General features: G+C 39.7%; 1 long non-coding RNA gene and 1 pseudogene across 24 annotated transcripts in view; one reads left to right on the forward strand and one right to left on the reverse strand.

Moving 5' to 3' along the window:
- The window catches only part of LOC102889557, a 113,059-nt gene that overhangs the window by 31,145 nt on the left and 55,443 nt on the right, over positions 1-26,471 (forward strand). For 10 of the 24 annotated variants that reach the window (XR_003045641.1, XR_003045638.1, XR_001516671.2 and 7 more), the window contains exons 2-8: positions 333-423; positions 2,256-2,406; positions 8,853-8,939; positions 18,757-18,934; positions 20,769-20,954; positions 23,570-23,701; positions 25,928-26,015. This is a non-coding gene — a long non-coding RNA (uncharacterized LOC102889557). Of the gene's footprint in view, positions 1-332; positions 424-2,255; positions 2,438-8,852; positions 8,940-18,756; positions 19,030-20,768; positions 20,955-23,569; positions 23,702-25,927; positions 26,016-26,471 lie in introns of all 24 variants that reach the window. The other 14 variants (XR_003045650.1, XR_001516674.2, XR_001516673.2 and 11 more) reach the window with 13 other exon arrangements.
- On the reverse strand, positions 7,698-7,816 carry LOC112477956 (annotated as a pseudogene).

The following is a 26,471-nucleotide window of genomic DNA, read 5'->3' on the forward strand; positions in this document are numbered from 1 at the left end:
CACTGCCTTGAGGAATGAAACGAGAAACTGCTTTGCCAGACTTCTAGTACGGGCTGTTGTGCTGGAGAGACCAAGAAATGGTCTTTTAAATCTTTCAAAAAAGACCATTTCCGTGAAGCGACTAGGATGTTTATGATTTTTTTCCCTGCGGGCCAGCTTGACAGTGAACTTCGCTTTACCGCAATTGGTATTCATTTGTAGTTTAGATGGAATATATAGTGTATTTACTAGTGCCAGACCCTCGGCTAGGCATTCTGCTACATACTATCATTAATTTTTACAGTGATCCTCTGTGGTAGGTGGTGTTATTTTTCTCTCTCTTTTCTTAACAGACGAATTTACTTAGGCCCAGGGAGATGAAGTGATTAACGCAAGGTCACACAGTGTCAAGGATGGAACCCAGACCTTCTTATTTCCTTATTGGTGAGCGCACTTAAAAATGTTTCTGTAAGTCAGGGTTTTAAATTTAAAATACTATTTGAGTAGTTGAGCTTGTCATTTCAAGGAATCCCTCAGGTAACCTTTGGTGGCTATTTATCTCCTATTTGTATCTGTTTGGGGATTCCTAGTTTTTCCTAGTGTGAGCTATACCTGTAATGGGCTCAAATGCTGGTTTTTTAATAAGGTGTCTGGGGTGAGATATGGAGAGGAAGTGATTCAGTCCTGCCTAAAGGATCAAGTATCTGTCAGTCTGGCCCTGTCTGTGGCACATTTGAGTCTACCTGGCTCTGTGGAGCAAGCAGTTTCTCTGTATGACTCACTTGCTTCCTTCAGCTACCCATGAGCATGACTTCTGCCTTTCCCACCTCAGCGCCCCAACCAGGTATAAATAAATAATTTTACACTGGCACCAAGCGGTCATTTCTCTGCAAATATTGACAGCATGATTGAGTGTTAGATAAATCATAGTCTGTGGACTCTTCAGTTCACTGTAACAAAAAAACTGTGGGCCAAACAACAAATATGTTCCTATACAGGGTTCTACTTGTGTGGGTGTTAGAGATGGAGAGATGGGCTTTTTGCTTACTTTATCTTACATTAATACTACATTTCTATCTGACTTAACATAGGACTTTCACATTACTTTATATAATTCTACAAGAAACTTTAATAGGTAAGTACATAACAGAAACAATAATAATAATAGTATTAAGCACTTACTATGTGCCAGGCACTGTTCAAAGCTTTATTCTCTTTTCTCGATTCAGTGGCTCTCACATTTTTAGAAGCAAACCTCTGTAAGAAATAAATTTTATGTAATATACATGCACCACATATATAACAAAATTTTTGCAAAATTATGCCTATCCTTATTATATGCAATGTATTGTAATTTTTATTCTCTTTATATTAAGAAAGGGGCATAACAAAACTAGAGTGATGAAAAACCCATTATTAGGTTGTGACCAATAGGATTAACGTACACATTTAATTTTCACAAAACCTCCTGAGATGGGGATGATATTTCCATTTCAGAGAGGTGCAGAAAGGTGAAGAATTTTGTCCAAGGTCACATGATAAGTGGTAAAGCAAGGATTTGAATCTAATCTGAGTCCAGAGCCTATATACTTAACTGCTAAAGTAGATGTGGTCTCTGCAGAGGGCCTAATCTTGTAGGGAGACAGTCGATTAGGGTATTAAAAATCTTAGTGTTGAAAACTCATTGTTTTGCTAATCCTTTAGCAAAAGAATTAAATTATATGTAATCAGTAATTACATTGATTTAAAGCATTTTGGTCTTTTAAATCTGTCACCTGTTTATTCTCATTAAAAAGAAATTTGTTCATTGGGTCTTTCTTCACAAGACTGCCTATTTTAAGCCTTTTCTGCCTGAAATATTCCTTTAATTTCTTATCTGAGTACCTCCAGAGCTCTACTTACCTCCTTAATGTAGCCTTTCCTTTCCCAGCTTTCACATCCCTCCCACTACCCACCCAGTTCTACAACACCTTCCTAGAGTAGCCCACATTTGTCTGTTGATAAATTATGTGTCTTGATGTTGATAATGTGTTGTACAGGCCACAGGTGCCTTGGGTGACCCTGAGATCTGGAAAAAAGGGTGCTTGGACTTGGGAATCCGTGGCTCTGGCCCCTAGCTCCAGCTCTGTCACTTATTAACTTTGAGATTTCTATAACCCAATTCATTTATCTGGGCCTCATCTTTAAAAAAAGAGATTAAGTGGTCTCTAAGCCCCCTTCTACTTCTGTATATGTATTTTACTCACTTATGGTAAAATTTCCACACCCTTCCTTAGACCTGCACTATCTTGTGGATACGTGAGTGAATTCCACACCACCCATTTTACAGATGAAGCCACTGAGATATGGAGCAACTGACTAAATAGCCACCGCCCCACCCCTGGAGCCTTACACATGACTGTTCTCCTGCTGCCCGAGTGACTACAGGTTGGTTAAGAGGTTTAACAAGGTTGGGAAGGTGAGTCAGGCTTAGACTTTCGAAATTGAACCACAGGATTTATACTCCATTCAGAGGAAGGGTTTTTTTGCTTCCTCTTACCTTACATTGGCTTGTTATAGAAAAGCTTTCAAAATGATTTCACATTATTTAATTGTCATGGACAGTGTTGTCATTCTGTCCATTTTATGGAAGAGTCATCTTTGGATCAGGGTAGAGAAGTGACTTGCTCAAGTTTACACAGCGTATTAGGGGTCTCTTATGAGCTGGGTCTCTTGACTCCTTGTGCATCGTTCTTTTCTTTGGCTTCTCATACTTGTTGCACTGACTTTGACATATGGAATATCTTTTGCTCTTGGTTGCCTCACTCTAAACAGTGACTAGAGTAATCCCGTTACATGTGTATAAAATCATGCCACTCCCCTGCTGAAAACTATCTACTAGGTCCCACCCAGGTTAAAAACCAGTCTTTATAGTGGTCTACAAGGGCACATAGAATCTTTAGCACTACCCTCTCCCAGCTGCTCTGACCTCATCGTCTACCACTTTCCCCTTGTGCTCTAGCCACATTGGTCTCCTTGTGGTTGCTCCAATATGCCAAGCAACTTTGGGTCCTTTGTAGTTGTTTTTCCTGCCTGGAACACTTCTTCCAGATATCAGGATGGCCTCCTCCCTTACCTTCTTTAGGTTTTTCTCAACCTAATCCGTGAAATATTCTTTGACCATCCTATTTAAAATAAAGCCCATCTTCTGCCCTTTGCTTTCCTTGTTCTCTTCTGCTTTATTTTCCTTATTGCTCTTTGATATAATATTCATCCATCCATCCATCCATTATTCAGATGTTTATAGAGTGCTGCCTACTATATGCCAGGTACTGTTCTAGAGACTCTATTATAATTTGTTCATTGTTTGTCACCCACCACTAGCATGTAAATTATAATGGCTAGGACTTTGTTTTGCCCAATGCTGTGTCCCTTCTGTAACAATGCTTAGCACATAGGAGTTGGATGAATAAATATATTCAAATGTTAAACAAAAACTATCGAATATATAGAAGGTTTATATACTAGATAATGAGGAAAAGATCTGTATGAATAAGACATTGTTCTTGCTTTCTAGTTGCGTAGTCTAAAAAATGCTTACTTTGACCTGAACAGTTCTGTGTGATCTCTGGCAGGGTAAACTGATACATCATTTTGGAATTGGGGAGGTAAAGACTGGTGTGCAAGGGTATAGATGTCTTCACAAAGTCCCACTTTGTCACACTTATCAATAATTTGCACTGTCTCTGGAAGGGCAAGATTGATGATAGCTCACTGTGTTATTGGCTTTTGGATTATGGTTCCTGTTTGGTCTTGCCTTGTTAACAGCAAGAGTTTCTTAAAAATCTCATTAGTCTTAAGTTATATTTAGATACCTCCTAGGAATGTTCTATCATAGCCACCTCCTCAGGATAAGTGAAAGAGTTTACTGTCTTTACCTCCTGCCTATCTGAAAATTTGTTTCCAGAATCCCTGGCCATCCACTTGCTAGCTGTTTGATCTTGAACCTCAGTTTCTGCATCTGTCAAATGGTGATAATGATAAATGACACCACTCTTCTTGTGAGGATTAAATGACTAAATAGTATAATGGTTTTGAGAATTGGAGAATGGAAAGGGGAAGAGGTAGAGGACAGAATTTCTTTTTTTCTTCTTTTTGTTTTAGTAAATATGGTATATCTCAGGTTTATTTTGAAAAAATAATTTTAGTAAGTATATTTTTTTCTAATGAGAGCAATGAAGATTTTATTTTTTAAAACAAAGACTTTAATATTTTTTTTTTATAGAGTAGCAGGTTTATAGAAAATATTTCCCCGTCTCTCCACCCACATTTACCACTATATTGCAAGAGGGAAATGAAATGCTGGAACCCCACCCCAGGCCTGCCCAGTGAACTGGTATTTGCGTAGGAAAACAACCATTTCCCTTAGGTGAAATTGGAACTCAGGAGGTAGTACTATTTGAGATGTTCAAAGGGGATCGTGACGATGATAGCAACAGCAGTAATAGTAATGGCTAAACTTTACGAACTAGTCAATGTGCTAAGCACCTTTTGTGGAGTGTCTTATTTTAACATCATAACAAACGTATGTGGCTGGTGCTATGAGTAGAGCAGTGTCAGGAGTAAGGAACAGAGACTGAGGTCAGACCTCCTGTACTGACATCTCAATTTTGTCAGTAACCAGTCATGTAGCCTCGAATAAGAAAACTGCTTCATTTTTCTCATCTGTATCTGTAAAAAGAAGGTGATAATAGTACCCGCCTCATAAAGTTATTGTAATGATTAAATGATGTAAGCCGTGTAAAGTGCTTAGCATAGTACTTGGCACATAGAAAATACTCACCAACTGTTGGCTGTTATCATAATTAAAATAGTTGTTATCTTCATTTAGCTGATGGAGAAACAAAAGCTTGAGAGGTAAGGTTATTTGCCTAAGTGACACAACAAATAAATAATGAAACAGAAGTTTGTTCCCAGGTGTCAAACTCCAAAGCTCTTATTCCTTACCATTACATTTGACCACCTTCTTGGGTTGAGGGGAAGGGACTGTATAAAAACTGCACTTTGTCCAATTTGAGATGAACATAGATGTATATAGGTTGGGTGTACGTTTGTACCTATCTAACCTTTATTTGTGGTATTAAGTATCTCATCACCAAGCACATGCTTGATTATTCTCTGATTTGATTTTTCCCTAGATTCAAAGAAATGAATGTTGGGTCAGTTATGGTCTTTTCCTCCTGAGGGTGTTCTCTGGTTGGGGCCAGGAAATGGATCTAAACACCTGTGTTCTTCCTAGGGTTCTTTGGACCAGAAGCAGAAGCTTGTTTGGTTTCTCTTGTTATTATGATTGTGTCTTTTCTTAATACAACTGGTAATGATGAGAAGTATATACAACATATACATTGAGCACTTTCTTTGTGCCATGCATTTTACGTGGATTATCTCATATAATCTTTAAAATAATGCTGTTAAAGTAGTTGCTCTTATCTCTGCTTTATAGAAGCAAAGAGAGGTTAGGAAGCTTGCTTGAATTTACAGTTAGTAGGTGGTACAGCTGGGGTTTGAATAAGCAGTCTGGCTTCAGAGTTCAAGCTCTTAACCTCTACTGCTTCTGTTCCTTTCTGACCTGTGTAAAGTACAGAGTATAGGCCAGGTGACTTAGTTGGGCCAGTCTTATTTTTCCCATCTGAAAAATGGGAAGATTTTGACTACAGGGCTAGGAAACCAGTTTACCACCTCCAGGACATGGCTTTTCTCAGCCTATTGTCCTCGTTCATTGAACAAACGAGTTGTTCTAGATGTTCCTTTTTTTTTTGGTGCAAAAACCCAAGAATGATCTAGATGCTTTCTGAGGTGACTTCTAACTCTGATTTTCTGTGATTGAGCATATGAAGTGAGGAGAGTAACACCAGCTTAGCTCCTTGATTTTGAAGCAGTGGTATTTGCGAGGTTTTAGCTTTGTTCAGGGAAGATGCCAGATTTCAGGGCAGAGAGTGAGATTTCCTGAAGAAGGTAGGTCTGGGCTCCTTTTTGAAGTTGGTTGCTAAGGGAACCTAGCCTCTGGCCAGCAACAGTCAGGAATGCTTTGGTTGAGGGTTGGGTTCAGATAACTAAAACAAGTAGCACATTTAGGTTTCACTTTCCAAAGTGTTCCCCGTCCCTACCCTCCCCCCACCCCCAGCTATCTTTCCTTTTCAAGCTGCTAATTTTGTACTTTTTTATATGTTAGGTACTGTTTTAAGTATTTTACAAAGTATTATATTATTTGATCTTCATAGTAATCTTATGAGATAGGTACTTATTCTATATTTATGAATAATGAAAGTGAGGCAAATAGATTTTAATACTTTGCCCGCATTTACTCAAGTGAAAAGTGATATCAAACCCACTAAATTATAATGTTATAATGCCTGGTTGAAGCTTAAAAAAAAAAACAGAGGGAGCACTCAATATCTTGGTGGTTTTTGTATTTTTTGTTTTTGTTTTATTTAGAATGACAGACCCTCAGAGTTGGAAAGAACCTTTGAGGTATTACAATCAATCCCTTTGTGTCTAGTCAACCATCCAGTTAGTTACAAGAATGCTTTCTATCATTCCCCTGACAGATGATCATCCAGGTTCTTTTCGAATACTTCCATTGCTGGGGAGCTCATCATTTCTTGAGGAATCCCATTATATTGTTGAATAGCTTTCATTGGTAGAAAATATTTCTTGTTTTGAATTGTAATTTAATGAGGTGACTTATCAGTTTTAGGCCTATTCCCTGGAACTACACAGGAGAAATATAATCCATCTTCCACATTCTTGTGAATGTTTGAAGGTAGTCTTCCTATTTATAAGGCATATTTGTAGTTTTCTCATAGTATCTAAATTTGTATTCAATTCATATTGGTCTGCACAAAAGCAATCTTACTACTTTGAAAGTACAGCCTTGCAACAAATCTGTTTTACTTTTTGTAATTAGTTAGCACATAGTGTGGGCCCTTCCTGTGTTTTAGGAGAACACATGGATAGTGAGCAGAATTTATACAGTTGTACATGAGTCTGGAGGTCCTGCATATATAAGACTGCTGCCCTGTGCACAGTCAGAGCTCACAAAATGGCTGGAAGTTTATCCGGGCACTTGACAAAACTGCATTTACTTCATCAGACCACTAGGTGATGAACGACTCCCAAACCCAAACTGCCAGCACCGGTTGTGTACTGTTTGTACCCGGAAAGGCCATCAGAAGTCATCTGGTACAACCTCATTAAAAGTGTTTTTTTGTGGGGAAGGGAAACACATCTGTATATACTTTGTCTTTCCTTGCTTTGTTCCAACTAGGACACATCTTTGAGTGATTTTCTTAGAAAAGGGTCATGGATGATATTTTCAAGGGCTTTATATATCCAATTTTTTTCTTTAATTTTCATTTATAAATGATATCTTGTCTGGATTTAGGATTCTTGAATAGTAGTCCTAGTCTCTACAAAGTCAATATGCAGCTTTCTACTTTCTTCACTTTCTGGTGATACAGATGAAAAGTCCAATGCCATAGGATTCTTTGTTCTTTGTAAGTAATATCCTATTCTCTTTTTGGAAGTTTGTAAATTTTTTTTTTCCTGGTTAGTGTTTCATCATGATGTGCTTAGGTGTGTCTTTAAAATAACTCTGCTTGTCACTTGGTGAATCTTTTATACTTAAAAACTTAAGTCTTTTCTTTTTTTCTTCTTTCTTTCTTTTTTTTTTTTTTTTTCACCTACAGTACCTGGTCTTCGTAGGTGGTCTCCCATCCAAGTACTAACCAGGCCCGACCCTCCTTAGCTTCCAAGATCAGATGGGAGTGGGTGTGTTCTGGGTGGCATGGCCATAGACAAAACTTAAGTCTTTTCTTAATTCAAGGAAGTTTTATTATTTTCCTTCGTTTCCAACCTCTTTACTTTACAGATAAGGAAACGGAGCCCAGAAAGGTTAAGTGACCTGCCCACCGTGTCTCAGCTAGTTATAAATGAACCTCAAGTAAATAACCTCACTCTTTTGATGAGCTAGAGTTTCATTGTATTGAATATTGCTCTGATGAGAGGGCCATCATGAACAACATGGAAGTGTTTTAGTTAGACAGGAATTTTGCCAAGGGTTTGTGGGGAGATGAAGAAGGAAAAAGAGGTGATTAAATTCATTATGATTAATATGTGGCCCATTTGAAAGACTGCAAAATTCACCAGACCCCTGATATTCCAGTTAACTGGATCTACCCCAAAGCTCTAAAACTTAGTAAAGCCAGGAAGTTGATTGAACATTTGGAGAATTAGATATTTAGTTGTCAGCAGTTGGATAAGCATGGTCATGTCCTATTGTATATATTGGAAAACACATAAATGGCGTCTGAAGACTTGGAGACAGACATCATAAACTGTGTCTTATCAGTGGTTTGGTTTCTGTTTTGAGTTCCAGCCTGGGACCATGTTCTGCTGGGAATCACCCTTTCCTGGTTCTATTGATCTTTGGATTTCCCCAGCTCTTCAGTTCCTTTCAGTTTTGAAATGAAACCTGCCCCAGAGGGCGAGGTCAGGTACTCGAGAGGACTTTGACAGCTTACTCAAGGTTGTTTTCTTTGTAGAGCCGTCTGGTATGTGACTGCATGAGATATAAGGCTCAGCAGGCTGTGATATAGACTAATTGATGGTGAATCAGCTGTTGGGTAAGGCCTAGGCAGTATCATTTCTTTGGGTAACAGGAAAACATGTAGACCAAATATGTTGTCTTTCATCCTCAGAAAGTTGAAAGTTAAGAGCACAGTTTAGACTAGAGACTGGCCATGATCTCTCCACTTTTGCTTTACTGAAGATGGAAAGGCTTTATTTCTTTCAGTGTCTTCTCTTCATTTATATAACCCTTTTTTTCCTTTCAGGGAGAAGCCAAGTCCCTGGCTGCTTTCTGCTGCTCCAGCTTCTAAACTTTTATACTGTACCTCCCAGGATTGCTGCTTTGATATCAGGTGACCCCTCTAGATACCCTTAGACACATACTCCCATGTACCCAGCCCCCGACTCCTTCACAGAATGCAGTTCCCCTCTTTCCTTTGCTGTTTTCCACGATATTACAGCGCTTCACATGGAATTTTTATAAGTGGAATTGGCTCTTTCTTCAGCTCATCTCATACCACTTCCCCCTGATTTTACCCGAGTGTCTCATAGCCTCAACCCCCAGCACTGCAGAGCTGCTTCCAGACCTTCAAATACCTTTTCTCCTTTGAGACTTATACTGGCCAGCAAGGCCACTTGATCCCTGTCCTTGAAGCTGGTATCTATACTCATTCTCCCATGTTTGCTGTCTGACCTCTCTTCCTGGGGCTCTGGCCAGGCTAGGGGATTGGTGGCCAGGCTTGGCCTGGAGCCAAGGATTCAGGATAGAGCATGGAATTAGGGGGCTTGATGTTAGCATTACAGACGTGGGCAATTGGAAAGCCGAAAGATCTGAGTATCAAGGCCAGTGGAGGGTGGTAGAAACAGAGAAAATTTAGTATCTGAAGCAAAAGAGTATCCTTTGTAGACTTCCTCTTCTGCCCATTTTTTACAAAAACTTAATGTTTTAAGAACCGTTTGGTTCACAGCAAAATTGAGAAGGTGTAGAGATTCCCATTAATTTTTGAAAAATGGGTCTTTAATTTTACAGAGAAGATAGTAATCTAAAAAAATGAAAACATTATAGATATTTTGAATACTCCTGTTTCCCTCTCCCCCATTTTAATTATGTCTGTATTCCTTAGAGGTAACCTGAGAGTGGTTTGGAATATACCTTCCAGACTTTTTCTGTATTTTCGCATACATATATATGAGTCCAGAAAAAATTTAAAGTGTTATTTTTGTGTTTTTTTTATTTATTTACACAAATGGGGTCACATTTTATGTATTCTGGTATTTCTTTCTTGATTCAGTAATGTGCCTTGACAATATTCCATGTTATTACATGAAGATATTCTCATTCCTTCTAGCTGCTGTGTAATATTTCATAGAATAGATATACTGTATTTTATTTAGCTATTTTTCTATGAAGAGACATTAAAGTATTCCAGTTTTTTCTTGTTATGAATGATGCTTATTGTGTTTTAAATGTCAGCATTCTGTTCCTAGGCCTTGTTTTTCTTTTCCTCATACTCTTCGTAGGTGATTTCAACTTCTCTAATGGCTTCAATTACCATCTACACATGGATGATGCCCAAATTTCTCTCCAGACCAGAATATTCTACTGCTTATATGGACAACTCCACTGAGATGTTTTGTAGACTCAGGAAAATGCAGCCTCTTGCTCTTCCCTACTTGCTCCTCATCTGGTGTCCTGTCACATGATAAATAGCACCACCGACCCACATAGTTGCTAGGCCCCAAGTCTAATAGTCATTGTACGTCCTTTCTTCCTTTCCTAGGACTTGTCTTCCCAAGTATTTCTTTGATCCAATCGCTTTCTTTCTTCCTTCATTGCTACTACCCTATACCTAAGTTTCTCAGTTTATAAAATAGAATATTTGTGAGGCTTAATGAATTAATAATATGTATAAAATGCTAAGAACGATAGATTGGCATCTAGTAAGGGCTATGTGGATGTTAGCGGTTATCATTGTTATTGTCTTCTCCTTCTCTTCCTCCTCGCCCCAATCTCTGCCTCCAGTGTTGATTTTATCTCCCCCCACTTCCATTCCATTCTCCATACTGCAGCCTGAGTGATCTTTATAAAATGTAAGAATGCTCATGATCTAACTCCCCTGCTTAAAAAACTTCAGTGATCTTTCTGTACTATTACCCCCACCTGGAATGCTTTTTCCCTTGATCTTTGAATGGCTGGTTCCTTTTTATTGCGATACCTGCTTTTAAATGCCATCTCCTCAGAGAGGCCTTCCCCGGACCGCATAATGATTCTAAAGTAGTTACACATGTACTTTCTATCACATCACCTATTTTAATTCTTTGCATAGCTTTTACCAATATGTGATCTATTTTGGTTTAATCACATACTTGTTTATAGTCTCCTCCAGTTAGAATGTAAATTCTCTGAAAGTAGAGATATGTCTGTTTTATTCACTGTTGTATTTCTAGCACCTAGGACAGTGCCTGGCATGTCGTAGGCACTCAGTGAATACTTGTTAAGTGAATGATAAAACAGCTTTATATGTCTTATGAGACCCTACTTGGTCTCTTCAGCATCATCTGCTTCTTAGTACACTTTCTACCTTGGCCTCCCAGCTCATCCCATCTTTCAGATGTGTTTTCTTGCTGCAGGACCTTTGCATATGCTGTTCCCTATCCCTAGAACACTCTTCTTCAAATACCCTGCCACTGCCTGGGTGTCTTCTATTCATTCTTCAAGTTTCAGCTTAGGTGTAGCTTCACCTTACTAGTCTTTTTTTTTTTTCCCCCGTCTTTATTGAAATATAATAGACAATTAGTTGCTTATATTTACACTGTACAATTCAACGAGTTTTTTTTTCACTTATAGTTGGCATACAAGAATATACTAGTATCAGTTGTATAGATTACTAGCCTTTTTAATCTTGTAGTTTTAGAAGTGTTGCCTTTAATTCTACATATTGTAATTATTTAATTGTCTGTCTCCTTCACTAGACTGTGAGTTTTGTCAGACAAAGGCTTATGTTTTGCCCACTATGTATTCTTAGTCCTAGCTGCTGTGGGCTGAAAGGATTCCTTAAGATGGGGGTTGGTGGGTAGAATGGATAGCGTATCAGGGATATCACTTGAGAGCTAACAAAGTGTGTCTTACAATGTCAGGGTGGGATATAGACATTTGGCCCTGGTTTATTGTCATTCTCCTTATTCTATTAACTTTGGTGATGCCAGTGTTTGGCTGAACCATCTAAGTACTTGAGAGGAACCATCCAATATACTTATCTCTCTCTGAGATGTATTCATAAAATCAGGGTAAGCCTGGCAAAGGACTTGTCCATAAAAGGGACGTGAGTGCTGAGGATAATGGATTAGGATCCTAGTGGGCTAATTATTTACTCCAAGTGGCTGATGGCAGGATAACTGAGAATAGAGTGGAATCCTAAGCAAGGAAGGAAGCAAAAAGGCCTTAGGCATAAGGTGAGACAAAGATGAAACAGGAAGCTGAATCATAAGGTCAGAATACGCAGAGAATCAGGGTAAGTAGGTGGCATATAAAAAGGAACAGAGCAAGCATTTCAGGATTAGGGGCATAATCTTAAGTATTATTTAATCTTTTAACATTCTTCTTTAGTGTGGAACCAGCTTTTGGATTATAGGAGCATCAGGTAGTTGACATACAAGGGTTTGAGCTAGATTGTATATTACTTTGTGTTTTATGTGCTATTTAGAGTCAAATCCCCAGAAATCTTATGTTAGCTTTTCCCCTTCCCCTTCTATTTCAACTCCCACGAGCCTTCCTTCACTCCTTTTAAATATACTAGGTTCAACTAGCTCATCTTTGAAAAAACTTTCCTGTTCAGAAGTCTGAAGCAATCCTGGTTTCTCTTTAGGTAGGGTGAGCAACTCCTTCAGACTACCTCCTCTCACCAAACCAGGCATAGAAGATGGCCTCAGCAGCCTCAGGGATTCAGGACTCTCTGCTCAGCCTGAACTGATGGAATTTCTTTCTGAATTTTGGAGAGGGACATGGGAATGTAGAGTATAGGGTGAGACTCTTATTGGTGAGGCATAATAAAGAGTAGTGGAAGACTGGCTGGATGTACATAGATGGTAGGATCTGAAAGTGTGTAGACAGTGGACTTGAAAGTTTCTGACTTGGAATGGTGTATGAGTTTATGGCAGTGTCAGGGGGTTCTGATGTGCTAAGTAGAGAATCTTGGTGAGTAGTGCTGGTCATTAGTTCTTAGAGGTGGTTTGTATGTATTCCATGTAGCCTGGTTGACTAGTAGCTGGTCTAATGGCGGGTACAGAGTGGGAATCATGGGGATAGAAACAGTACTTTGAAGAGGAGGGATGTGTTCTCTTTTGAAGATTGGGTGGAGTGATCGTGTGTACATACTGGGCAGTCTAAGGCCTTGTCACCTGGTCTGTGTGAGGCGAGGCATCTGCACTCCTTTCCTAGAGCTCCACTGGGAAAATTGACCTAAGAGAGCTGCAGATTGTGGCCATTGTTAGTGATTTGTCAAGTATAAGTGCGCCGTGACTTTGACTAAGCCCCTTGCTCTGATGTCTTCCCTTCTATTGTCTGCTTTGTTGCCTTCAAATTTTATAATCCATTCTGACTCCTCTTTCTAGATTACTTCATGCTCAGCTTTACTCTTGGCTGTACATAGTCCCCTAATTTTGACATTGCCAGCCAGTGTCAAGTGATGGCCTTTCTCTGTTAGTCCTCTTCCGAGAGCTATGATTTTGAAACTTTGATGCATAAGAATTACCCAGGGGGGGGGGGCAAGGACAGAGGGGCTGGATGTTTATTTAAAATGCAGATTTCTGGTCTCTACTCCTATCCATATTCTGATTCAGTAGGTATGGGGTATTAACCAGGAGTCTGGACTTTTATTGGCCTTCCTGGTGACTCTCACACCGGTCATCATCCTCAGTTCATTTTTGGAGAAACTGACTTAGGGGACTCTGCTGACCCCTGATCTCTAAAGGGGAGGGAAGGGGATCTGAACCTTCACTTGGATCCTAAGGTCCTAGGAATTTTAGTTTGTCACCTGTCATCCAGTGGAGACAATGGATAACTGTCTCTGTGTACTGGCACCTCATCTTTTCATTGCCATAATAGGTGCAGAGTTCAGATGAAGTAGAGGGCCTTAATGATTCTCTCATGGCAGGTCAGTATCTCTGGGATTTATAGGGAGCTTTGACTTTGAACTTAGAAGGCAGGCTAGAATATAGACCTTGAAGGCTGCCAGTTGCACTTCAGATTTGTCTCTGGGGTGCCTCTCTTTCCTGTGCACATAGACCCTGCTGTAGTGTAGGTGGTCTTCATTTGGTCTTCAAACTGTCCTTACTCCCCACTGCAGCCATCCTCTGTACAACTTCCACTGTCCTGTAAAACAACCCAACTTTGTCTCTCTTCTTTTCAAATCCTCTGTTGCATTCCTATTACCTATATGATCAAGTCCAAATGTATCAGGTTGGATTAACAGTCTTGCATAATTTGGCCTAAATTGTGGCCTACAAGGCCCAGCAAAAACTAGTCCCTTCCTTTTTCTCAGGTCTTGTCCCTAGCCCCTATCATTCTTTTCTCCTGCAGACACCCTCCTCTGCTTGCAGTTCCTTGACCTCTTATTCAGTTCTCTGGCTTCAGGGCCTTTGTAGTGCTATAGCCTCTGCCTAGGACACCCTTTACCCTGCTCTTCACCTCATTGGCTATCCCTTGCCTTTAAGTTTCAGATAAACATTATTTCTTCTTAGAGGTCTTTTCTGGCCACTCTATACAAAGCAACTCCGTGTTACACATTACTTAGCACCATGTTTGCTTCCATTAGGTCACTATTGCTTTTTACTAATTTGTCTTTCCCGCCTACTAGATTAAAAGCTCCATGAAGGCAGGGATCTTCTGCTCATGGTTATATCTTCAGTGCTAGTGCATAGAGGCATTCAAGTACTTGTTGGCTGAATTGTCTTTCATCTTCATGTTGGGATTTGGGGCTCTGCACAACAATTACCCTTTGCATGTGTTATTGCCTCTGCCAGAAGCCTCCTTTCGCTTATGATCTGGTCATATTCCTTCTTGTCCTTTACCACTTCTCTCAGCAGTTCCTTGACGTCCCCAGGCAGTGCTAGTTCAACAGAGACAACACTTTGGTCCTCTCAAATGGACTTTTCACCCTGCATGGTGATTTCACCTATGTAAGAGATAGATAGTATTGCTTTCGGTTTACAAGATGACAAGCCAGAGGCTCTGAGAGAAGGATTAACTTGGAAATGGCAGAACTGAGATTTGAACCCTGATATGTCTGTAGAGTCCTCACTCATTCTTTCTCACTGTGCACTCTCTAAAGAAACCAAATAGACTCAGAGATACTGAAGTGAAAGAGGTGCTTTTTAAAAAATTACTTAGGTAATAAAAGTATATATATATATACACTTTTCAAATTTCTTCAGTTAAATACAGTAAAAGTTATACTACTGACAAGTCGTTTATAAAGATGATGGAGTACAGTTACTATTATATTCAGAGGATGATGTGTATTTCATGTTTCTTTGATCATATCTTTGTGGAATCCTTGTGATAATGACAGAGTCAACGTACAACCTAGTAGAAATGAGCCGAGCTGAAATACTACACTGTTAAATTCAAACCAAAACAGTTATTAGTCATTTATTGTATCTTGGAGGATAAAGAGTGAAATCTGAAAAATTTTGTTGAGTAGAAAAATATGCAAAATTGGGGCACAAAGCCTATAACACATTTTGCATAAAAATACATCTTACTATATATATATGACACTAATTTAGTAAATTATGTTACATACTACCATATTATGCAGTTTTAGTATTTAGTTTTAGTATTTGTATGAAAAAGGGGAAGACTTGATATACTTGTTATACTCAGACTACCTCTGGAAGTTTGTTTTATTTTTTTAAATATCTTTTTGTGTTTCTGAAGCTCCTTTTTTCTTTTTGCCCATGTGTACATCGCCTTTTTTTTAAATCTTAGTAAAAAATGCATAACGAAATTTACCATCTTAATCAGTTTTAAGTGTACAGCTCAGTATTATTTAGTATATTCACATTGTTGTAGAACACATCGCCAGAACTTTTTCATCTTGCAAAACTGAAACTCTTATACTTGTTAAACAATTTTCCATTTTCCCCTCCCTCTAGCCCCTGGTAACTATTCTACTTTCTCTTTTTATGAACTTGACTACTTTAGATACTTCATAAAAGTGAAATATAGTATTTGTCTTCTTGTGACTAGCTTATTTTACTTGTCAGAAAGTCCTTGAGGTTCATCTCTGTTGTACCATGTGACAGGATTTCTTTCCTTTTTAAGGCCTAATAATATTCCATTTTAGGTATATACCACATTTTATTTATTTATCTGTCAATATATTGCATTTTATAAGCTTTTAAAAAATAGTTTGCTTCACCCTATAAATGTGATCATAAAAATTTGAATGTAAACATTGTATGTGTGGCAATAGGGGCAGAGGTTGGGAGTTATTAAATTATATCTCTCTAAACTTTACAGCAGAAAGAAAGATCCTTTGTCTAGTAAATGATCCAACTTTATGTCTTAGATTTTTGTATTTGAGATTTTTTTCCGAAGTGAAACATATCTCTTACTAAGAATGGAACAAGAAAAGGGGAGATTATGTTTGAAATTGAAGATGTCTGTGTATGTCAAGATACCCTACCATTTGTCTTACTTCACCTACTCCTAGCATCTATGTTCTTCCTATTTCATGCACTAGAAATCTTGAGACCCCCTTTTTTATAACATGTTTCCTGTGTGTTGATTTTGTTTTCCCAAATGGAGTAAATTCTCAAAGGCAAGAGACATGTCATGATTATATCCTGTAGTGATGAGCATGATAGAAGTTGCTTAAAAACTACATATTCAAGGAAGACAAGAGAGGTGGAGAGAAAGAAGTTCCTGTGCTGAAGAGATGTTTGCTTTTGGTTTTTCTGTGACTCATCTTGGACTCTTTACTAGTGAAGCGTTTCTTCTACTTGCAGACTAAGTGTGTTGTATGTCTGTGTGTGTGTCCATGTGTGTGTGTATGTGTGTGACATTCTCTGCCAAAAGCCCAGGAAAGAGAGCAGAAGCTGGCATGGGCCTGAAAGCTGTGGTCTGATAGTATGTAGTAAGACTTCTGTGAAGCAGCCCCAAATATAATCTCAGATTTCTATCCCTAATTTTAAGCCTGGATATTCAACTCTCAGAAGGACAGCTGGACCTGTATTTGCCTTAGACCTCTCAAATTTAGTAGCACATGGTAGGAATGTTTGATAAAAATGATTTGTCATTTTCGATGATAGTGAAAGCATGTAGGGGTATCCAAGAGGTGATAGAGAGTATGTGAGAAATATTTTCAGTCAAATCCTTCTCTAGGTCCCCTACCTCTACTCATGTGCTTCCATTCCCACCCTAAGGGTAAAGAAATAAGGGTTAGCAACATGGATTCCACCTTTGGAAAGCTTCCAGTTCCTTGTTTGTGGCTTTACGCTCAGGCAAGAAGTGTAATCTGTTCACACATATCTGAGATGAAATATATCTGGACCTTGTCCACCAGGTTACTTGAAACCTCACCTCAGACTAAAAATGTTTTAATCGAACTAGCATGTCTGGTCAGCTTGGGCAGCTTTCTTGGTAGGGACCAATTCTTGAGAACCTTAGTGGAGAAGTATGTGCATCTCTAGGGTAGTTGTGGCAAGGTGGTGGGCGTGTGGGATTGGGCAAGAATTTAACTTAGCCAGGATAGCTTGTTGGATGTAGGCATGGAGGAAGGGAAGGGATAAAGTAGGGGACAAAAAGGACTCAGCACTGTGTCATTTTTTGCTCATAGGAAGATACAGGCACTCATTGCCAGGTGCAGAGCTCTGGCCTGCTATCTTTTCACCTCCCTGTGACTGTCACCTCCTGGCTTCCCTGCAAGGCATTTGAGATTAAGTAGGAAATGAAATAGGGACTCTGAATCAGAAAACCTTGCTTTAAGTTTTACAGATCTGCAGGGAGGAAGTGTACCTCCCAGGATCTGTTTCCTATGTGCTAAAATTAGAGGAATCTTATCCAGATGTGTGGAGGTTTCCCTCCATTGTTCTTATGCCCCCTCAGTTTACCTTGATCTTAAGCTTTTAGCCCTTTCATCCTATCACTGGCCTGGCTTCTGGGAAGCGTAGGGAAAAGGGTTAGGAAAGAGGGGGAGAGTTAAAGAACTGGTTGGGGTATGTGGATTTGCTGTCCTTAAATCCTTTCTGGAACAAAGTGTAGGTTTGGGGAAGAGGAAGAGTGAGTGAGTAGGAGAACAAACAATGCCACCTGTACCACTTGTGTGTCTGGCACTCAGTCCGGACCTTTGCTTCATATTATCAATCTCTTCCTGCATTGTTCCTCTCTCTCATTTAAAGCATAAATGTGTATACACATGTAATTTCTTAATTTCATGGAATCATACCTTTTTAAAATACTGTTTTATAATCTTTTTTCACCTTTTCTCCCAGCCTTATTGAGTTATAATTGACATATAACATTGCGTTAAGTTCAAAGCTTACAATGTGATGATTTTATATTGTTAAATGGTTACCATAATATGGCTAACACATTCATCACCACACACAGTTACCTATTTTTTTGTGTGTGGTGAGAATCTTTTTTCATTTGATTGTGTGTTATAGACATCTTTTCATGTTAACCAATACAGAATAAGTGGTTGAATTGTATTTTAATGTGTGGCTATACCATAATTCATTTTTTCTCTAATATTTAATCTCTTTTATCTCAATCTGTTATCAATGGGGTCTTCCCTGTCCCCCTTACTTAAAATTGTAACAAACCTCCTTCCTTTCCTATCTACCTTTTTGCTTTTCTCTGTAGCATTTAGCACCACTTGATAGACTACATTTTAAAAATTTGTGTATTGCCTGACATGCTCTATTAGAATGTAAGCTCCATGAAGACAAGGATTTTTTTTTTTTATCCACTTCTTTATATCTGATGCGAAGAACAGTTCCTGATGCACAGTTGGTGCTCAATAAATATTTGTTGAATGAATGAATTTCTTGGACTTTTGGTGTACATATTTGTTTTTTTATTTGCAATATTTTTGTTGTTATGTACATTCTGTGATAAAAACCTTGGTATATAATCTTTGCACATTTTTCTACTTATCTCCTTAGGATAAATTTCAAGAAATGGAACGATTGAGTTAAAGGATATGCACATTTAAAATGTTGATTCGTGGAGCCAAACTACCTGTAAGAATATTAACTTCTACCAATAGCGCAAAAGAGTGCCGATTTTTCCACATCATCAGTAACATTGGATTGTGTATTTTTCATCTTCCTCATGTGACAGGTGAGGCATGGTCTTGTTCCTGTAACATAGTAAGTGAGAATGTGATTCTGGAGCCATCCTAAATTCTCACTTAGCCATTTACTGTGTGACCTTAGGTAAGTCATTTAACTTCTCTCAGTTTTATCTTTGATAAAGTAGGTGTATAGATAGCACCTGTTTCCAGGGGTTAATAAATCAGTTAATTCGAGTAAAATGCTTCTCGTAGTAACTGAGATGTGACACTCAATAAATATGATTTAATTTACATTTCTTTGAATATTAAAGATTGAACATCTTTTCAAATGTATTTTTGGACATTAGTATTTTTTCTTTGGATTGCTTATTCATGTCCTTTGCACATTTTCCCAGTAATATTTTCCTAATAATTTGTAAGAGCTAAAGTATTAACTATTATATATGGTGCAGAATTGTTCCCAGTTTTTTTCTGTCTAGAAGTTTTACATTTTTAGGTAGTCAAAATAATATTTTCCTTTGTAGTTTTCTCTGCTAGTAGGCTAGTGTTTAGAAAAGGCATGTTTTGCTACCTCAAAATTATAAAAAAAAAATACTCATTCTCTTTGTGTGTTTGTGTGTGTGTATTTTTAAATCTTTAAATTTAATCTTTAAGTCTTTGATCCATCTGGAATTTATTTTGATGTGAAGACAGCAGTTGAGATCTGGCTCTATTTCTTCTCTGTTGAGTAGTGTCCCATTCCCATTTACTGAAGAAGAAGGAGCAAGAGCAAGAATCAGGGAGGATTCTCTTTTAGGATAATCTGTTCTTTCCTCCTCTAATTTGAAAGTGGGATGTCATGGAAATATCAGATATCCGTTTCAGAGAATGAATTCATTTTTTGGACTCAGTAGTCCAAATTCAGTCAATAGTCATTCTAAGTTGTGGGATACATATGCTGTGTAAAACAGTTTGGAATCAGAATTTACAGCTTGACTCCTAAGTGATGAGGTTGCTGCACTCATCGGTGCAGTTCTCTAATGGCTCTGGAGGGCTCCTCCTAAGTGGATCCTAATTCGAGAACTGTTTTGAAGGGGCCATTGCTAGTTTGGAGTGATAAGTTCTGTGTTGTTCAAAAACTGAATGAAGTGACTGAAGCAGATATTTCTTCATTCCAGCTTGAGAGTATTGATAAAGTATATGAAATGGTAATAAACTCATTGTGTTCCAGCTCTGCCCTCATAGTTCTTTTTGGAACTCTAGTCCCATTCAGTTTCTTGCCTCTGACTCAAGATAGAGGGAGGATGATTTTTGTATAACAGAGCACCCACAAATACCATGGTAGCTACTATCTGTCAGAAATGATGAAGAAGGATAGCTAATTCTTACGTAGTGTATATTACATTCCAGGAACTGTTCTAAGTACCATATATGTGCGTGCGTGCATGCATGCATGCATGCCCTGCCTCCCCCCCAAATTCATGTCTACCTAGAACTTGTGAATGTGATCTTATTTGGTAATACGGTCTTTGTACATGTAATCAAGTTAAGATTAAGTCATACTGGGTTAGGGTGGACCCAAATTCAATGACTGGTATTCTTATAAGAGGGAGACAAACACAGAGGGAAGATGCCCATATGAAGATGGAGGCAGAGATTGGAGTTATGCTGCCACAAACCAAGGAATGACAAAGATTACTGACAACCCCCAGAATCTTGAAGAGGAAGAAAAGCTTCTTCCATAGAGCCTTCAGAGGGAGCATGGTCTTTCCAACACCTTGATTTGGACTTCGAGCTTCCGGAAAGAATACATTTCTGTTGTTTAAAGCTATCCAGTTTGTATTATTTGTTGTGGCTGCCCTAGGAAACCAGTACACAGTCTAAAATCAACTTCATTTTCAGATAAGAAAACCGAGGCCTCAAATGGTCGAATACTTGGAGATCTCTCTAAGCCAGCTCTGCTGGCAGGGCATTTACTCTGAAGTTTCTGCTTTTGCTGTTGTCAGCTTTCCATATTCACCATGGCCACCAGCTTCTGGTAGCACTGGGGCTGAGCTGCTGGAACGACTCCTTTCTCTAACATAGCAGGTACAGCCTTTCCTCATCCTTGCCCACTTCACACCCTAAAGAAGAAACTCTTCTCAGGAGACTTCTGGCTGTAATAGAAAATTTCACTAGGTCTTTTCCTGGTCCTACTCCAGGTGAAACCAGGCTTTTATTTTTCATTTCCATGCAGTGTCGGAGAAGTGTGGGTGACATTTAGGGGGAGGGCCACCTAGCTTCTGGCGATTGTTTTTATACTTCTCATTTCTGGCCTGCTATACTTCCTCAAATTTCTGACAGTAGGTAATTCAAGTCTTGTTTTTCTTTGTAGCTTTCAGGATCTCACACACAGCTCACGTGGCACATATCATAGTTCATGGTTGTGAGCAGAGAAGGAGCAGCTTCATGGCAGCACTTGTTGTGGGGGCCCTAGTCACTTGTTCTTAATGAATCCAACCCACCACTGTGGCTCTCTCTCCTATCAATGGGGGATGGGAGGGGAGAAGGGCATTATCTGACCCAGCTCATCTACCTGAATAGCTTCTTGTCTTCCCTGTTCTCTTCTACTAGCATCCCAGATGTTTCCTCCCTATACATTCCATTTCTGGCTATGGAATCTTGCCTGTTTCCAATATAGACCTTTTATTTTGGGTCCTCCTCTTATTCTTAGCTCCTCTCACTAGACTGTGAACTCCAGGAACTCAGGAATCATATCTGTTTTATTGGCTGTTTTATCACAGGACTGAGCAAAGACCTGGCACTTGCTAGCTAGCCCAAAAAATGTTTATCAAATGAAGAAATGAATATTAACCTTGAAGCTTTGGAACCCTAGTTTCCTTGCTTCTTGTTGAAGCCAAGCACCAGATTAAGAACTTTAGAAGCCTAAGCAATAGAACAGTTGTCATGTCCCTCATACTTTCAGCTCTCAGTATATATTTCAAAAATAATATTAAACATAAATATAAGGAGATACCGCAAAGGATAGGGAAAATCCAGCAAAATGCTGATATAGATTTTTTAAAATCATGGTTTCTACTTGGATAAATATAAAATATTTAAAACATTTGTTTTTATTGTGTCTGCTTTGCCGATTTTCTAAGCACATACTATTGGATAATTCTGCCTGGACCAGCCCCTCCCTCACCTTGGACTTCACCTTCCTTTTTACTCCATCTGCTGAAATTGCCAGCCCACTCCTTTCACCACCCCGCTCCCCAGGAGTATCTGGCTCCTGAGACTGCAGCCTGTGGTCCCTGGGGGCTTGCCAAGAAAGTCAAGTAGAACATGCACAGTGCTGAGGAGTACCTCATATTGAGAACTCCCATGATGAATTGTGATTTATAGTCAGCAAAACCCATTGTGCCAAGTAATTACACTTTGACCATTTTTAGTCATGATATTCTGCTTCTTGATCCTATATATGGAAAGCCCAGAAATTTCCCTGTGGTCCTCCTTCCTGGGTTACTGAGAGAGAAGTCAAGATGCAGGTTCACTCTGCCTCTATTAACCTGGGCCTTGCTGAGACCATTCAGAGAAGTAAGATATGATTCTGGAAGTGGAGCCTAGGCCTCCTACAGGCTGTTCCAAGGCTATGACCACAATCAAATTCTGCTGCTGCTTGATTCCAAAGAGTTTAAAATAGCATTGGAAACCTCCTAGGAAAAACACCACCGTAACTTCTTGGCTAAGGAAGTAGTGTGTTCTGGCCAGAGCAGAAAGGGTAGCCAAGGCTCCCAAGTTCTATTCTGGAGCTGTTGATTTGAGGTGTGACATTCAGCAATCTGAGATGATGGATGATGTCCTTTAACTCTGGTTTCTCATCTCAGCACACAGAGTGATATGGGCTGCGCTTGCAAGGAAAGAAGCTAATACACTGGTCCCCTGTTTTCTATGAGAGCCTCACCATTAGATGTCCTTCTTTTCATTTGAATTTCCAGGCTCCTTTTTAAAATGCAGACATCTCCGCTCCCAATACACACAGAGATAATATGAGAACCCAGCAATATTATCCACGTTTTACTTGAATTCATTTAATCAGAATTGCTTTCCTTTTTCCCAGTGTGATCAGATCAGCTCTTTTAAGGAGTGAGAACTTTGATAGGGTTTAGGAAAGGAAGGAAAGTTCTGTGTGGGGCACATACTTTGGCCTTGGATAGCCAGAGAGTAACATGAGGGCACCAGGTGCATGACATGCTACATGAGGAAGAACAAATTCACATCCTTGGAGAGTCAGGAATGTATTAGATGCTTTTTATATATTATTTAGTTATCAATGCAAATCAAGTTATCATCTGTATTTTGGCATACGGGAAGCTGAATGTCAAAAAAGTTATAAGTTGCCCAAGGTCAGACAGCAAATGAAAGACTGAGCTAGGATTTATTTCTCTTCAGGTCTGTCCAATTCCAAAGCCCATGCTGTTTTCACAGAGCTCTTCTATCTCTGACAAGATTTAGCAAAAGGAGGGTGGGCTAAAAAGAAGATGAGGAGATGCCGTCTTTCTCTACCTCACAATTTTGCTTGTTGAGACCTGTTTAGTCAGAGCATCCTGTTTATAGAATACTAGGTTCTATATATAGAGATGCTGCAACAACATATGTGGGAGAGATACCAATTGGCTGTAGGGGAAGATTAAAAAAAAAACTTTGTTCTTTACTTCTAGGTCGTCATTACAGTGTAATCCACAAGTGTCAAAACACCACCGGAAACACTGGTTTATTGCTTGAGAGACCTCCTATCATCCAAATAAAACCTGTCGATACATTCCAAGGAGTATGCCATGATGAGGGCAGAGGTGAGGGTGTGGTGTGCCCTTACTACATGTACTGGAGCTGGTGGCACCTGTTATGTGACTACTGCAGTGAATTATTACTGAATAAACAAGGGGTGTCTCTCTCTTCTTTGCCTTTCTAAAGGGATACCAGATGGCAGTGGGCGTTGGCCCAGATCCAGGGGAGCCTGACCTCTGGCCTGGCAAAGGAGACGGCCTAAGAGTGTCAGGTGATAGAATAAGAAGAACTATGGCCGGGTATAATTTTAGAGGCATCAAGAATGTGTCTTGCCCCTGAAATATTTGCCTTAGCCATTTACTATTGCTAGGAATTCCACAAGTTAAATTTCTTTCCCTTGATTTAGGTCTTTGAAACCCTATTAAAAATGAAGAGATTCCAGGAAAGGGTTTGATTATGAAGCATCTTGGTTATGTAAGCGGAAGCGTGATTCAGTTTATGACATTGATTTCTGAGAACTAGACTAAGGCAAGGGACAGAGAGGAGAGGGCACTGTTCCCCCCCCACCCCCTCAAGTCATAGGGACAGGAGAGTGACGTCACTGAGTTGGTCTTAAAGTCTCTGAAAAAGAGAAGTTGGGTCCCTAAAGAAACACTTTGTTGTCTTCACAGTTTTGTCTGAGAAGCTAGCAGCTGAGGATGGTGGAGATGGAGGTTCTTGACCCCAAGACGGGGTGCAGAGTAGAGAGGTTTTCCACCAGTGTGCTTGGTATGCAGGCATAATGTTTGTCTGGAGCAGCTGACAGGCAGAATGTAACAAGGAGTACAAGACCTTTGAGTCTGTGGTTTGCTGTGATGTCCTCAGACAAGACCATCACAGATCTTAGGAAGCATGAGGGCGCTTCCCAGAAATGACGTAAAATTGTGGTGCAAAAGAGACCACTGATGACAACATGGGCAGGGCACTTCCTCAGTAGCCACTGGTCATAGGCAACTTCCGGTTTTGATTTCCCAATGAGTTGTGCTGAGATAGGGCTTTACCACAAAGCAAAGTAAGCCATGTCAAAAGTAATGACAAAGCACTTGGAGTGTCCATGCAAAGGTGCAGGTCCCCTTGTCCCCTAACTTTGTGGAGCCAAAATAGCTAATCCAGAGGCTACCAGCCTAGCACCTGTGAGTCACATCTACAATTTTTTGGCCTGAATTCCTCCAAAGAGAGGGACCCTCCCTAGTTGACTGTTCACCTTTCATTTATTAGTGTTCTCAAACTGCCTTTGTGATATGAATTCTCACATCTTTCCCTCCTTCACGGGAGCTTTCACAGAGGCGACTCAAATCTCAGTGCCTTTCCCAGCTCCTCACAGTTGGATTCCTGGATGTCCTTTACCCTCAGGCTTCAACTTCTACTCTGTCCACGTTCCTACTCTAAATCTAGAGCATTTCTTTTTGATCAGACTTTTGGCTTCATTCAGGCCTCTGGGGTTATTACTCATTTATTCTGGAGTATTTCCCTAGTGGGCTGTCCTAGGAATGGTCTCTACCATTTGCTTCCTAAAGTTTGGCAGGGTCTAAACCTCCTTCCTTACTGGAATCGGCACAACTCTGGAATTTTCTGGCTGTACCACACACCTTTGTCTTTCCCCAACTACCATAGCCCCATACACAAGATCTAGTGATGTAGCTGGATCAGCTGATCACCAAGATTTTGGAGCCAGTACCCCCAGCAGGAAGGACCTCCTGGGCATGTGTACTGTACTCTGAGAGACATCCCTGCTCATCAATTACTGGCTCCCCTCCATTTCACCTTAATTTCGACTTTTTCCTAGGAGGATCAAGCTCTGTCCCCTGGCCTGGCAGGGACCCTCTAGCCCTGTCTACAACCCTTCTGTCAAACCTTTACCACCAGAGGCTGTGGCCTTTGCTTTCCAGCTTCTCTTAGGCCAGGTCCCTTCTCCGATACTAGAGCCTTTTCTTGCATCTAGGCTTCAGTAGATGAAGTCCTGCTCATACACAGATCTCCCAGTGTTGACTATCCTGAATTCTGCCTAAAACTTTCTAGGATAATTGGATATCATTCTGGTCTGTCCAGCTGCACTTTTGGAACAAGGTTCTTAGCTTAGTCAGGCTCCTATTCTGAATTTCATGCTAGCTCTCTAGCTACCTCTGCCTCAAAAGGAGCTTTTAATATGCATGTGTAAAGCTCCAAAAGAGAAAGAATATAACATTTTCCAAACTTATTTAACTAGAGAACCATTTTTTTTTTCTGAAAGAATATTTATTAAAATTTCACAGAGCGTGGAGTTTGATGGAGCACAGTTTTGGAAAATAAGAGCCTTTATCTCAAAGGAATGGACATCTAATAGAGGAATTCCTGGTGAAGGTAATGTGATAATCAGTGAAAAAAAATATGGAGGGATAGGCAATCTCTCCTTGTGCTCTTCATTGAACAAGTGCCCACTGAACATTTACTGTTTACCAGTCTCTGCTGGAATCACACCATGTGTTTGACTGCTTGCCTTGCTACAACTTAAGGCTCCACTCCAGGTCAACACTGGCCTCATGTGTCTGCATGAGGCCAATGTTGACCTGGAGTGGAGCCTTAAGGTGGGGAGGAGGTAGGAATTCTACATTCTTTCTCTCATATTTGGATCCTCTTCCCCTTTCTTCAGTTGAAACAGGAAGAGGTGAATGGGGGGTGATGCCATTATTACCACAGACATCAGCTTCTGGATCCAAGGAGGGAGGGCTTGCCTGAGGCTTCTTTCCCCACATTTGGCCTCTTTGAGGATTTCTCTAGTACCTCCCACTCTAGGACTGTTTAGCTCAGCATCAGTCT

This window comes from Pteropus alecto, unplaced genomic scaffold (genome assembly GCF_000325575.1).
Source record: "Pteropus alecto unplaced genomic scaffold, ASM32557v1 scaffold131, whole genome shotgun sequence".
NCBI lineage: Eukaryota > Metazoa > Chordata > Mammalia > Chiroptera > Pteropodidae > Pteropus > Pteropus alecto.